This window comes from Rattus norvegicus, chromosome 14, assembly GCF_036323735.1.
Source record: "Rattus norvegicus strain BN/NHsdMcwi chromosome 14, GRCr8, whole genome shotgun sequence".
Taxonomy (NCBI): Eukaryota; Metazoa; Chordata; class Mammalia; order Rodentia; family Muridae; genus Rattus; species Rattus norvegicus.
Window position 1 is genome coordinate 64,541,236 of NC_086032.1, and position 13,736 is coordinate 64,554,971.

The 13,736-nt window shown below is 38.6% G+C and overlaps 1 pseudogene; it reads right to left on the reverse strand.

The window, feature by feature from the left end:
- Positions 1-1,342: 1,342 nt before the first annotated feature.
- On the reverse strand, positions 1,343-1,411 carry LOC120096850 (U2 spliceosomal RNA; annotated as a pseudogene).
- Positions 1,412-13,736: the final 12,325 nt, after the last annotated feature.

Consider the following 13,736-nt stretch of genomic DNA (forward strand, 5'->3'; position numbering starts at 1 on the left):
AGAGTCCTAGCATCCCCTTCAAGGGCATGTTGCCAACAATGTGACTTCTTAGGATGAAGCCCCAATTCTTAAGAATTTCACACCTCCAAATAATACTGCAGCTCAGAGAACAAGCCTATAGTATATGAGCACCTGAGGGACATGTTAGATCTGAATTAAAGTAATAATTACTACTGTTTTATTAATTTAGTATTTGTAATCATCAGATGCTGAGCAGAGGTTATACGTTAACTTTTGTTTGAGGTGTATAGCAGTATGAAGTAAGCCCTAGTTCTTTAGTAAATATTAGTTAATTAGTTAAATGAATAAAGAATAACTTAACTGAAGGAGGACTTACGTTTTTAACTTTTTCTTTCTATATTTCAATTTTTTTTCGTTTTATTTATTTATTTTTTTTATTAACTTGAGTATTTCTTATATACATTTCGAGTGTTATTCCCTTTCCCGGTTTCCGGGCAAACATCCCCCTCCCCCCTCCCCTTCCTTATGGGTGTTCCCCTCCCAACCCTCCCCCCATTGCCGCCCTCCCCCCATAGACTAGTTCACTGGGGGTTCAGTCTTAGCAGGACCCAGGGCTTCCCCTTCCACTGGTGCTCTTACTAGGATATTCATTGCTACCTATGGGAATTGAAAACTTATTCTTTTAAAAATGTGTGTGTGTGTGTGTGTGTGTGTGTGTGTGTGTGTGTGTGTGTGTGTGTTTTGCCTTCACGTGTACCTGCACATCAAATGGGTGACTTGTGCCTACAGAGGCCAGAAGAGGCATCAGATCCCTTGAACTGTTGTTACAGAGGGTTTTCTGGAAGAGTGGCCAGAGCCCTTAACTATTACCCATCTCTCCAGATCAATATAACCAATATTTTCCTTTTGATTACCCTGCCTATTTCCATAATGCCAGCTGTCTCATTGAAGTGAAGCAAGATTTTCTTTAACTTCATATTCTACAGGTACTCAACATTCAAAGTGACACCATATATAAAACCTGTGCAAACCAAAACTAGAAGGCACGCCAGCAAGAAAACAGAAGCTGTGCAGATAATCCCACTAAAGTCCCAGAGTTTTGTGAAATTGTTAGCTTATAAGTGGAGAGGAGCCAGTTTCCTCCAAGCCACTGGCAAATCTACCACTCTCCAGTAGAGACATCACTTCAAATTTGTCTTTTGATAGCTCAGACTCATCCTGAAGGAGTAAAAAACAATGATGACACAAATCTGGATGGGTTGGGAAGGAGCATGACTTGGGGATGAATTGGTGCAGGGAGATGAATACGGTCAAAATGTGTTGTATGAAATGCTTAGCAAACTAATAAAAATTAAAGAAAAAGGCATTCTGTAAGACATGGTATGGTTGGAACAAAATATAGTTAATGAACTTTCTACACTTGATCTTAGCCAAAAGGCCGAGAAGCGATTTTAATGAACTTTCTAAAGGTAGCCCACACTAACTATAATCTTTTCTTTGTTTCCCCAGTAGCAACATAATAGATAGGTTATCTTTATAATAATAGGTTTCCTTTAGATTGCCTCAAGCTAATAAGCATGTGTTTTATGCCCACTTTGGCTCAAGAGTCCTAGCAAGGCTCTCTGCTTGTAACAGACTTAGCAACTCTTTTGCTTTCTGTAGCATGTAAGGCCTCAATGGTAATTAAAAGTGTGTTGGCATCAGTTAAAATGGAAACCACAAACTAGTACCAATTTAAAAAAAACTTGAAGTTCTAATTTCAAATAGTTCATTGACACAAGGCAATTAAATGGCTTAAGCAGCTCCACATGGAATGGATGCTGAAAACTACAAATGCAGTGGGATACTAGAGATGTCCACATTGAGCAGAGTCATCACTATCACCATGGAAACCATCCCTCACCCACTTCTTAGGAGGAAACAGCAGCTGTTCAACAGCCAGCAACAAGAAAAATGCAAATGAGTCAGGAGCAGAAAAAACTCAAGATTCACTTAAAGTCATTAAAGGGATGAAATTTGGGGTAAATGAATAAGATTAAGTGGCGCTTTAGAAAATTGGGCTGTATTAGCGTCCTGTGCATTTGGAAGATTGCTGTAAGGAAGAGGTGTGAGGTGGTTAGAGATTTCCATCAAGCATACAATAGCATCACCATGTTGGGATAATTGAGTAAATTTTGCGAAGTTAAATTTCAAGGAGAAAATTAGTTTTAAAGAAAGGAACTTGGAAATGAGGGGATTCATTTATAAAAAGAAGAAAAAGTTAAACAATGTCATTCATACCACATAAAAAAACTGAAAAGGAAGCTGTTGTATGATGAACTATGAAATGTTGACTATATTAAGTTTCTTTTATGTGAGCTTTTTGGGTACATCTTCTTACAAAGATTTCATGTATCTATAATAGTGATTCTGATTTGAAAGCATTGGATATATTTCCAGCAAAATCAGGTGATTTGGGCCATATCAAGACAGAGAGCTGCTTAATGGTGTACTTGAATGGGGAATTCAGAACAGAGTTGGGAAGAAAAGCATGAAGACTATTCTTAAGGACTAGATTTTAAAAACACTATCTGTCCTGTTAAATTCCATATGCTACAAGTTTGAGTCCAGGAATTACTTAGCATGCTGTATTACTTCCACTGAAAACAGGCAAGATCAAACTCTACCACAAGAACAGACAAACACATATAACATGGGACTAGGAGTAAGACTACAGAGAGACAGGGAAGAAATAAAGGGGAAGGGAATGGGATTAAAAGGGGAAAAGGAGTAGAAAAAAAAACAGACATGCCGTGTAAGAGAAACAGAAACCATTTCTACAAAACTCCAGGTTTTTTTTCCTTTCCAACCTATGCTCCTGCATCCCTGTCCTCAATTATAATGAAATCTACCTTATTGCTTAAGGTAGTTCTTAAATGGTAATATTTTATTACTGTAAACCTAAGTCTCAGTATTTTTATTCCTGCTTTAATTCTGTATTTACATTTAAACAATTTTCCATTTTTCTTGAGGTATCAATAGAAATTACATATAATTGATATATACATTGTGATGAATTTGAATATACATAATTCTCAGGCACTAATAGCTACCCAGTCAGCACTCATAATCAACATGTCCGTTCCTTCAGCTGCCCTCCCTCTGTCAACATTTCCTTATATATGTTAGCTTATTGGTTTTGGTTTTGTTGAATTTCATTTGTCTGGTAAAGCAGTTAAACATAAAGTTTTTCTTGACAGATTCATAAGTATTGCTATTGCTTATGAATTTGAAACATTAGACTGCACAGCAGATCTCTGCAATTCACATACCTTTTATACCTACTAGAATCTCAAAGATGGTGAAATATTTAGAGCGTTGGACCCTTAAACTTAATGTATGGAGTGAATGTCATCTTCAAATTATCCTATAGATAAACATATTCTCAAATGCTATGATGGCTACATGGAAAGAAGTGTAACTAACTAGGGAGAAAACTCAGAATCTCAGACTGCAGGGAAAACATTTTGTAAGGAGAATGAAGGAAGAACACACTAGATCTATTGACATTCACAGACATACTAGCGCCTCAACTACATAACCAATGGGTTTCTATTACTTCCCACTATATTTTGGTGAAAATAACCTCAATTATTCTTAAGACCATCCACATGTTAAGCTAAGGTCTCAGGGTAATTGCATTGGGGAGCATTTTGAGTTGGTTCAACCATTAGCTTACAGTGGCTGTGGATAAAGACCATCTCGGCATTTTCAATCTACTATTCTTGAATTTCTGCACTACTTACGAGTGTAAAACAACAAAAGTATTTACTTGACCCTTGAATATCTAAAACCTTCCAAATCATATACCATGTTGTAAAACTGGTACTAAGGTGTCACCATGGAACCCTCAAGTCTTCTCTGCCTCACAGCAGTAGGAATCTTTCTCCAGATAAAAATCAGTACTCTCTGTCACTTCTTTGTCTGTCTTTCCACCACCATGTTTGAGTGTTGAATCATTTAGAGGTAAATTCCAAGATATCGTGCAGCTTTCAAGTCTTGTTGACTCAGCAATTTCTCCAGGGTTCATAATTGCAGAGACTGCTAGCTGCTTGAATACATGGGAAAATAAAAGATTAAATAATGGAGTAATGGCAATTAATACACCGAATTATTTCTAGACTACCTCCCTGTAGGTTTCCCCATTATTTTTCTAGAGATGGCCCTTAAATTCTGAGAGATATAAAATACGAATTTGAAAGATTCATATCAAAATATTTAAACAAAGCTTAAAAGTCTTAAGGCAAGAGTTCTTTATGACCTAATAAATTAGGAGGGCTTTACAATTACAGATGGGTTTTCAGACAGTTATATCGCTGAATATTTTTTTAAATTTGTTACCCATCAATTGTGATGACAAATACCTCAGAAAGAAAGTTTTGTATACTGAATTCTATTAGCCAGTTGACTTGTGCAAGAATGTGAACAGTGTTCAGATGAAAAGCATCTATGCCTCAAGATATCATAAATCCATGGCATTACAATAAAGCTTTTAAAGTAGGTATTTAAAAGAAAAAATGCTGATTTCCTTATAAAATATTAACATTGCTACTCAAATTAAGTCACTAGCTAGGAATTCAAATTATCCAAAGTTATTGTTATGTCTAGATCAATAGCTTCACCGTCAGGAAGAAAAATAGCCAGGGTGTTAACTGACAGCTGAGTCTTGAATGTCATCTTCCTTAGCATCTTTCCAGGCCTCTGTAGTTTTTAAGAAGTTGGGCCTTGGTAGGATATCTTGAACAAAAGCAAAAGAGAGGCAGGAACAAGACAAAAGAACACTAGACACTTAATTACAATTGGGGAATAGGAGAGAAACATCTAGAAGCATGGCCTGGCAAGCAAAAGACTCTTGCTTTTCTTTCAAAATGTATATCCCTCATATATATCTTTTTGAGCCTTTTGTGATTATTTTCTATATTTTATCATTTTCTAAGGGGATAATAAGTGGCTTAAGATAAAAGTCGTTTGTGACTCATATATTATTAAATACATTATAACGATGCTAATATAATTGTTAATAATATCCATGTTATATAAAGACAAATTTTTACTTTTCCCATTTAACAAGTGATGCATACTGTTTCATTTACTTTAAATTAATTATGCAATAAAAGCATGAGTTGTCAACAAATCAAGAATGACACATACTGTTTTTGTTTGGAGAACTAATGGGTTTTAAAATGTAAATTAAAATTTAACTGTGCCTCACCATTGCACACAAAACAAAAACAACCTTGTGGTGATTTCATTTGGAACCCAGGAAACTGTAACTCAGAGAAACAACTGATTTATTTATTTATTTATTTATTTATTTATTTTTATTAACTTGAGTATTTCTTATATACATTTCAAGTGTTATTCCCTTTCCCGGTTTCCGGGCAAACATCCCCGTCCCCCCTCCCCTTCCTTATGGGTGTTCCCCTCCCAACCCTCCCCCCATTGCCGCCCTCCCCCCATAGTCTAGTTCACTGGGGGTTCAGTCTTAGCAGGAACCAGGGCTTCCCCTTCCACTGGTGCTCTTACTAGGATATTCATTGCTACCTATGGGGTCAGAGTCCAGGGTCAGTCCATGTATAGTATTTAGGTAGTGGCTTAGTCCCTGGAAGCTCTGGTTGCTTGGCATTGTTGTACTTTTGGTGTCTCGAGCCCCTTCAAGCTCTTCCAGTTCTTTCTCTGATTCCTTCAACAGGGGACCTATTCTCAGTTCAGTGGTTTGCTACTGGCATTCGCCTCTGTATTTGCTGTATTCTGGCTGTGTCTCTCAGGAGCGATCTACATCCAGCTCCTGTCGGTCTGCACTTCTTTGCTTCATCCATCTTGTCTAATTGGGTGGCTGTACATGTATGGGCCACATGTGGGGCAGGCTCTGAATGGGTGTTCCTTCAGTCTCTGTTTTAATATTTGCCTCTCCCTTCCCTGCCAAGGGTATTCTTTTTCCTCATTTAAAGAAGGAGTGAAGCATTCACATTTTGATCATCCGTCTTGAGTTTCGTTTGTTCTAGGTATCTAGGGTAATTCAAGCATTTGGGCTAATAGCCACTTATCAATGAGTGCATACCATGTATGTCTTTCTGTGATTGGGTTAGCTCACTCAGGATGATATTTTCCAGTTCCAACCATTTGCCTACGAATTTCATAAACTCGTTGTTTTTGATAGCTGAGTAATATTCCATTGTGTAGATGTACCACATTTTCTGTATCCATTCCTCTGTTGAAGGGCATCTGGGTTCTTTCCATTTTCTGGCTATTATAAATAAGGCTGCGATGAACATAGTGGAGCACGTGTCTCTTTTATATGTTGAGGCATCTTTTGGGTATATGGCCAAGAGAGGTATAGCTGGATCCTCAGGCAGTTGAATGTCCAATTTTCTGAGGAACCTCCAGACTGATTTCCAGAATGGTTTTACCAGTCTGCAATCCCACCAAAAATGGAGGAGTGTTCCTCTTTCTCAACATCCTCGCCAGCATCTGCTGTCACCTGAGTTTTTGATCTTAGCCATTCTCACTAGTGTGAGGTGAAATCTCAGGGTTGTTTTGATTTGCATTTCCCTTAGGACTAAAGATGTTGAACATTTCTTTAGGTGTTTCTCAGCCATTCGGCATTCCTCAGCTGTGAATTCTTTGTTTAGCTCTGAACCCCATTTTTTAATAGGGTTATTTGTTTCCCTGTGGTCTAACTTCTTGAGTTCTTTGTATATTTTGGATATAAGGCCTCTATCTGTTGTAGGATTGGTAAAGATCTTTTCCCAATCTGTTGGTTGCCGTTTTGTCCTAACCACAGTGTCCTTTGCCTTACAGAAGCTTTGCAGTTTTATGAGATCCCATTTGTCAATTCTTGATCTTAGAGCATAAGCCATTGGTGTTTTGTTCAGGAAATTTTTTTCAGTGCCTATGTGTTCCAGATGCTTCCCTAGTTTTTGTTCTATTAGTTTGAGTGTGTCTGGTTTGATGTGGAGGTCCTTGATCCACTTGGACTTAAGCTTTGTACAGGGTGATAAGGATGGTTCGATCTGCATTCTTCTACATGTTGCCCTCCAGTTGAACCAGCACCATTTGCTGAAAATGCTATCTTTTTTCCATTGGATGGTTTTGGCTCCTTTGTCAAAAATCAAGTGACCATAGGTGTGTGGGTTCATTTCTGGGTCTTCAATTCTATTCCATTGGTCTATCTGTCTGTCTCTGTACCAATACCATGCAGTTTTTATCACTATTGCTCTGTAATACTGCTTGAGTTCAGGGATAGTGATTCCCCCTGAAGTCCTTTTATTGTTGAGGATAGCTTTAGCTATCCTGGGTTTTTGTTATTCCAGATGAATTTGCAAATTGTTCTGTCTAACTCTTTGAAGAATTGGATTGGTATTTTGATGGGGATTGCATTGAATCTGTAGATTGCTTTTGGTAAAATGGCCATTTTTACTATATTAATCCTGCCAATCCATGAGCATGGGAGATCTTTCCATCTTCTGAGGTCTTCTTCAATTTCTTTCCTCAGTGTCTTGAAGTTCTTAATGTACAGATCTTTTACTTGCTTGGTTAAAGTCACACCGAGGTACTTTATATTATTTGGGTCTATTATGAAGAGTGTCGTTTCCCTAATTTCTTTCTCGGCTTGTTTCTCTTTTGTATAGAGGAAGGCAACTGATTTATTTGAGTTAATTTTATACCCAGCCACTTTGCTGAAGTTGTTTATCAGCTTTAGTAGTTCTCTGGTGGAACTTTTGGGATCACTTAAATATACTATCATGTCATCTGCAAATAGTGATATTTTGACCTCTTCTTTTCCGATCTGTATCCCCTTGATCTCCTTTTGTTGTCTGATTGCTCTGGCTAGAACTTCAAGAACTATATTGAATAAGTAGGGAGAGAGTGGGCAGCCTTGTCTAGTCCCTGATTTTAGTGGGATTGCTTCAAGTTTCTCTCCATTTAGTTTAATGTTAGCAACTGGTTTGCTGTATATGGCTTTTACTATATTTAGGTATGGGCCTTGAATTCCTATTCTTTCCAGGACTTTTATCATGAAGGGGTGTTGAATTTTGTCAAATGCTTTCTCAGCATCTAATGAAATGATCATGTGGTTCTGTTCTTTCAGTTTGTTTATATAATGGATCACGTTGATGGTTTTCCGTATATTAAACCATCCCTGCATGCCTGGGATGAAGCCTACTTGATCATGGTGGATGATTGTTTTGATGTGCTCTTGAATTCGGTTTGCCAGAATTTTATTGAGTATTTTTGCGTCGATATTCATAAGGGAAATTGGTCTGAAGTTCTCTTTCTTTGTTGTGTCTTTGTGTGGTTTAGGTATAAGAGTAATTGTGGCTTCGTAGAAGGAATTCGGTAGTGCTCCATCTGTTTCAATTTTGTGGAATAGTTTGGATAATATTGGTATGAGGTCTTCTATGAAGGTTTGATAGAATTCTGCACTAAACCCGTCTGGACCTGGGCTCTTTTTGGTTGGGAGACCTTTAATGACTGCTTCTATTTCCTTAGGAGTTATGGGGTTGTTTAACTGGTTTATCCGTTCCTGATTTAACTTCGATACCTGGTATCTGTCTAGGAAATTGTCCATTTCCTGAAGATTTTCAAATTTTGTTGAATATAGGTTTTTATAGTAAGATCTGATGATTTTTTGAATTTCCTCTGAATCTGTAGTTATGTCTCCCTTTTCATTTCTGATTTTGTTAATTTGGACGCACTCTCTGTGTCCTCTCGTTAGTCTGGCTAAGGGTTTATCTATCTTGTTGATTTTCTCAAAGAACCAACTTTTGGTTCTGTTGATTCTTTCTATGGTCCTTTTTGTTTCTACTTGGTTGATTTCAGCTCTGAGTTTGATTATTTCCTGCCTTCTACTCCTCCTGGGTGTATTTGCTTCTTTTTGTTCTAGAGCTTTTAGGTGTGCTGTCAAGCTGCTGACATATGCTCTTTCCTGTTTCTTTCTGCAGGCACTCAGCGCTATGAGTTTTCCTCTTAGCACAGCTTTCATTGTGTCCCATAAGTTTGGGTATGTTGTATCTTCATTTTCATTAAATTCTAAAAAGATTTAATTTCTTTCTTTATTTCTTCCTTGACCAGGTTATCATTGAGTAGAGCATTGTTCAATTTCCAAGTATATGTGGGCATTCTTCCCTTATTGTTATTGAAGACCAGTTTTAGGCCGTGGTGGTCCGATAGCACGCATGGGATTATTTCTATCTTTCTGTACCTGTTGAGGCCCGTTTTTTGACCAATTATATGGTCAATTTTGGAGGAAGTACCATGAGGAGCTGAGAAGAAGGTATATCCTTTTGCTTTAGGATAGAATGTTCTATAAATATCTGTTAAGTCCATTTGGCTCATGACTTCTCTTAGTCTGTCGACATCACTGTTTAATTTCTGTTTCCATGATCTGTCCATTGATGAGAGTGGGGTGTTGAAATCTCCCACTATTATTGTGTGAGGTGCAATGTGTGTTTTGAGCTTTAGTAAGGTTTCTTTTACGTACGTAGGTGCCCTTGTATTTGGGGCATAGATATTTAGGATTGAGAGTTCATCTTGGTTGATTTTTCCTTTGATGAATATGAAGTGTCCTTCCTTATCTTTTTTGATGACTTTTAGTTGAAAATTGATTTTATTTGATATTAGAATGGCTACTCCAGCTTGCTTCTTCTGACCATTTGCTTGGAAAGTTGTTTTCCAGTCTTTCACTCTGAGGTAGTGTCTGTCTTTGTCTCTGAGGTGTGTTTCCTGTAGGCAGCAGAATGCAGGGTCCTCGTTGCGTATCCAGTTTGTTAATCTATGTCTTTTTATTGGGGAGTTGAGGTCATTGATATTGAGAGATATTAAGGAATAGTGATTATTGCTTCCCGTTATATTCATATTTGGATGTGAGGTTATGTTTGTGTGCTTTCATTCTCTTTGTTTTGTTGCCAAGACGATTAGTTTCTTGCTTCTTCTAGGGTATAGCTTGCCTCCTTATGTTGGGCTTTACCATTTATTATCCTTTGTAGTGCTGGATTTGTAGAAAGATATTGTGTAAATTTGGTTTTGTCATGGAATATCTTGGTTTCTCCATCAATGTTAATTGAGAGTTTTGCTGGATACAGTAACCTGGGCTGGCAGTTGTGTTCTCTTAGGGTCTGTATGACATCAGTCCAGGATCTTCTGGCCTTCATAGTTTCTGGCGAGAAGTCTGGTGTGATTCTGATAGGTCTGCCTTTATATGTTACTTGACCTTTTTCCCTTACTGCTTTTAATATTCTTTCTTTATTTTGTGCGTTTGGTGTTTTGACAATTATGTGACGGGAGGTGTTTCTTTTCTGGTCCAATCTATTTGGAGTTCTGTAGGCTTCTTGTATGTCTATGGGTATCTCTTTTTTTAGGTTAGGGAAGTTTTCTTCTATGATTTTGTTGAAGATATTTACTGGTCCTTTGAGCTTGGAGTCTTCACTCTCTTCTATACCTATTATCCTTAGGTTTGATCTTCTCATTGAGTCCTGGATTTCCTGTATGTTTTGGACCAGTAGCTTTTTCCGCTTTACATTATCTTTGACAGTTGAGTCAATGATTTCTATGGAATCTTCTGCTCCTGAGATTCTCTCTTCCATCTCTTGTATTCTGTTGGTGAAGCTTGTATCTACAGCTCCGTGTCTCTTCTTTTGGTTTTCTATATCCAGGGTTGTTTCCATGTGTTCTTTCTTGATTGCTTCTATTTCCATTTTTAATTCCTTCAACTGTTTGATTGTGTTTTCCTGGAATTCTTTCAGGGATTTTTGTGTCTCCTCTCTATGGGCTTCTACTTGTTTATTTATGTTTTCCTGGAATTCTTTCAGGGATTTTTGCGATTCTTTCAGGCATTTTTGCGATTCCTCTCTGTAGGCTTCTACTTGTTCTCTAAGGGAGTTCTTCACGTCTTTCTTGAAGTCCTCGAGCATCATGATATAAAATGATTTTGAAACTAGATCTTGCTTTTCTGGTGTGTTTGGATATTCCATGTTTGTTTTGATGGGAGAATTGGGCTCCGATGGTGCCATGTAGTCTTGGTTTCTGTTGCTTGGGTTCCTGAGCTTGCCTCTCGCCATCAGATTATCTCTAGTGTTACTTTGTTCTGCTATTTCTGACAGTGGCTAGACTGTCCTATAAGCCTGTGTGTCAGGAGTGCTGTAGACCTGTTTTCCTCTCTTTCAGTCAGTTATGGGGACAGAGTGTTCTGCTTTCGGGCGTGTAGTTTTTCCTCTCTACAGGTCTTCAGCTGTTCCTGTGGGCCTGTGTCTTGTGTTCACCAGGCAGCTTTCTTGCAGCAGAAAAGTTGTTCTTACCTGTGGTCCCGAGGCTCAAGTTCGCTCGTGGGGTGCTGCCCACGGGCTCTCTGCCAGGCAGCAACCAGGAAGTCTTGTGCTGCCGTTTCCGGGAGCTTCAGTGCACCAGGGTTCCAGATGGTCTTTGGCTTTTTCCTCTGGCGTCCGAGATGTGTGTGCAGAGAGCAGTCTCTTCTGGTTTCCCAGGCTTGTCTGCCTCTCTGAAGGTTCAGCTCTCCCTTCCACGGGATTTGGGTGCAGAGAACTGTTTATCCGGTCTGTTTCCTTCAGGTTCTGGAGGTGTCTCAGGCACAGGGGTCCTGCCTCTCCTGGGCCCTCCCCCACGGGAGCCCAGAGGCCTTATACAGTTTCCTCTTGGGCCAGGGATGTGGGCAGGGGTGAGCAGTGTTGTTGTTCTTTTCCGCTCTGCAGCCTCAGGAGTGCCCACCTGACCAGGCGGTTGGGTCTCTCTCTCACAGGGTCTGGGGGCAGAGAGCTGCTGTGGGCCGGGATCCGCGGGTGTCCTGATTTATTTTTTTAATGTGCTCATAATTTTATTTTTCCACCTTACTAAAAGTAAATGTTGTAGGTTTCCCTATGCCAATAGTTTGCATATATAAGGTTAAGAACATGGCCATTGTTTATTCCCGTGTATCACAAGCCAAACTGTCTTCAGTTGTCGCTATGTATTCAAGTACTAAGTATGTCAGAACATAAAGTTTGGCTGATTTCAGGCACACACCATGTCCCTCAAAGGAATGTCACAGTTTTGTATAGAAAGGCATAGGTAGCAATGTATAGCCTAGTAAGAGCACCAGTGGAAGGGGAAGCCCTTGGTCCTGCCAAGACTGAACCCCCAGTGAACATGATTGTTGGGGGGGAGGGTGGTAATGGGGGGAGGATGGGAAGGGGAACAGCCATATAGAAGGGGAGGGGGAGGGTTAGGGGGATGATGGCCCAGAAACTGGGAAAGGGATAACATTTGAAATGTAAATAAGAAATACTCAAGTTAATAAAGATGAAAAAAAGAGAAAGATATTTAAAACTCACTAAGCAAAATTCTAATTGAATATTTCTCAGTCTCTCTAAGACTTTCTCAAATCCTCATAAAGTGAATGCATTTGTAGAGGTGAAGAGGTAGACAAATTTCTAAGACTCTTATTAGGTAGAAAACTAATCCAGTACTGACACATAAGAATGTGTCTTCAATACCTGTGGAAGTAAAAACAGCCTGGGGATAGTTAGCAAGAGCGAAATAGGCCAAGGAGAAGTTATAGGTAGTCTATAAACAAGCCCGTGTTAATGCACATGTGCTAGGCATTAAACTTGATATATGATTGCAATTAAGTAGATAAATCAAGTTGGTTAATCAACTGTGAAAGCAATAAATTATATCCTACTTAATCCTAGAAATATATATATATATATATATATATATATATATATATATATACCATAAAGAGTAAATTTCTAAATAAACACTTTAAAAGGAAACAATTAGGCAAAAATGTAAGAAAGGCAAAGAAGTAGTATACACCTTAGAAGGTATTTATGGGTAGGGAATGTCAGGGTGGGGAGGTGGGAAGGGGTGGGTGGTTGGGTGGGGCAACACCCTCATAGAAGAAGGGGGAGGTGTTGAGATAGGGGGTTATGGAGAGGAAACTGGGAAAGGGGCTAACATTTGAAATGTAAATTAAAAATATCCAATAAAAACTAAAACAGAAAATAAAAAAATAGAAGGTATTTATGAAACAGAAAAGGTTATGGAGCTGATAAGGCAGGATAGCAGATGGACTATGGAGAAGGATAAATAACTCTATATATCTTTACACAAAAGTCATAAGAAAATCTTCCTTTTACCACAGACGTTTCTTAAAATATGTATCTGTGCATATCTAAAAGGAGTTAAAGTGTAGTTATTTAATGGAACTACAGCACCCCTACTAGACACATGAACAATCTAGTGCCAGGAATGACTTTCCTATGTTGGAGTTATTGGCCAGTGAATTTCCACAGACCCTCAGACATTACAGTCTATTGCAGATGCTATTGGTTACCATTGAGAACTTAGCAATAAGATGATATTGATGAAGGAACCATACATTTGAGCCACAGAACATGGTATAATCTAGTGAATAATCACCTGGATGCCTCATCATCTGACTAGTTCCCACAGTGCCAGAAGGTTTTATGTATGTTACTGGAAAACTAATCAGCTGTGACTCCTAGAGCTATAAAAATGGTCAGATCGCCAAGGTGCGTACCCTCTGGTACAGTAGTGGAATGACCATTGTAAGAGTAACCAATAATTTTTCTGATTATATGTAAGTCCTCTTCTAGAAGGTAAAATTCATACCTGACTTCATTCCTGGGCTAAGAAACTGTGTCTCAACAGATCACTGGCTGGCCCTAGTTGGGCGTAGGGAGACCACTGCTATTATTCTGCTAAGAGGACATACA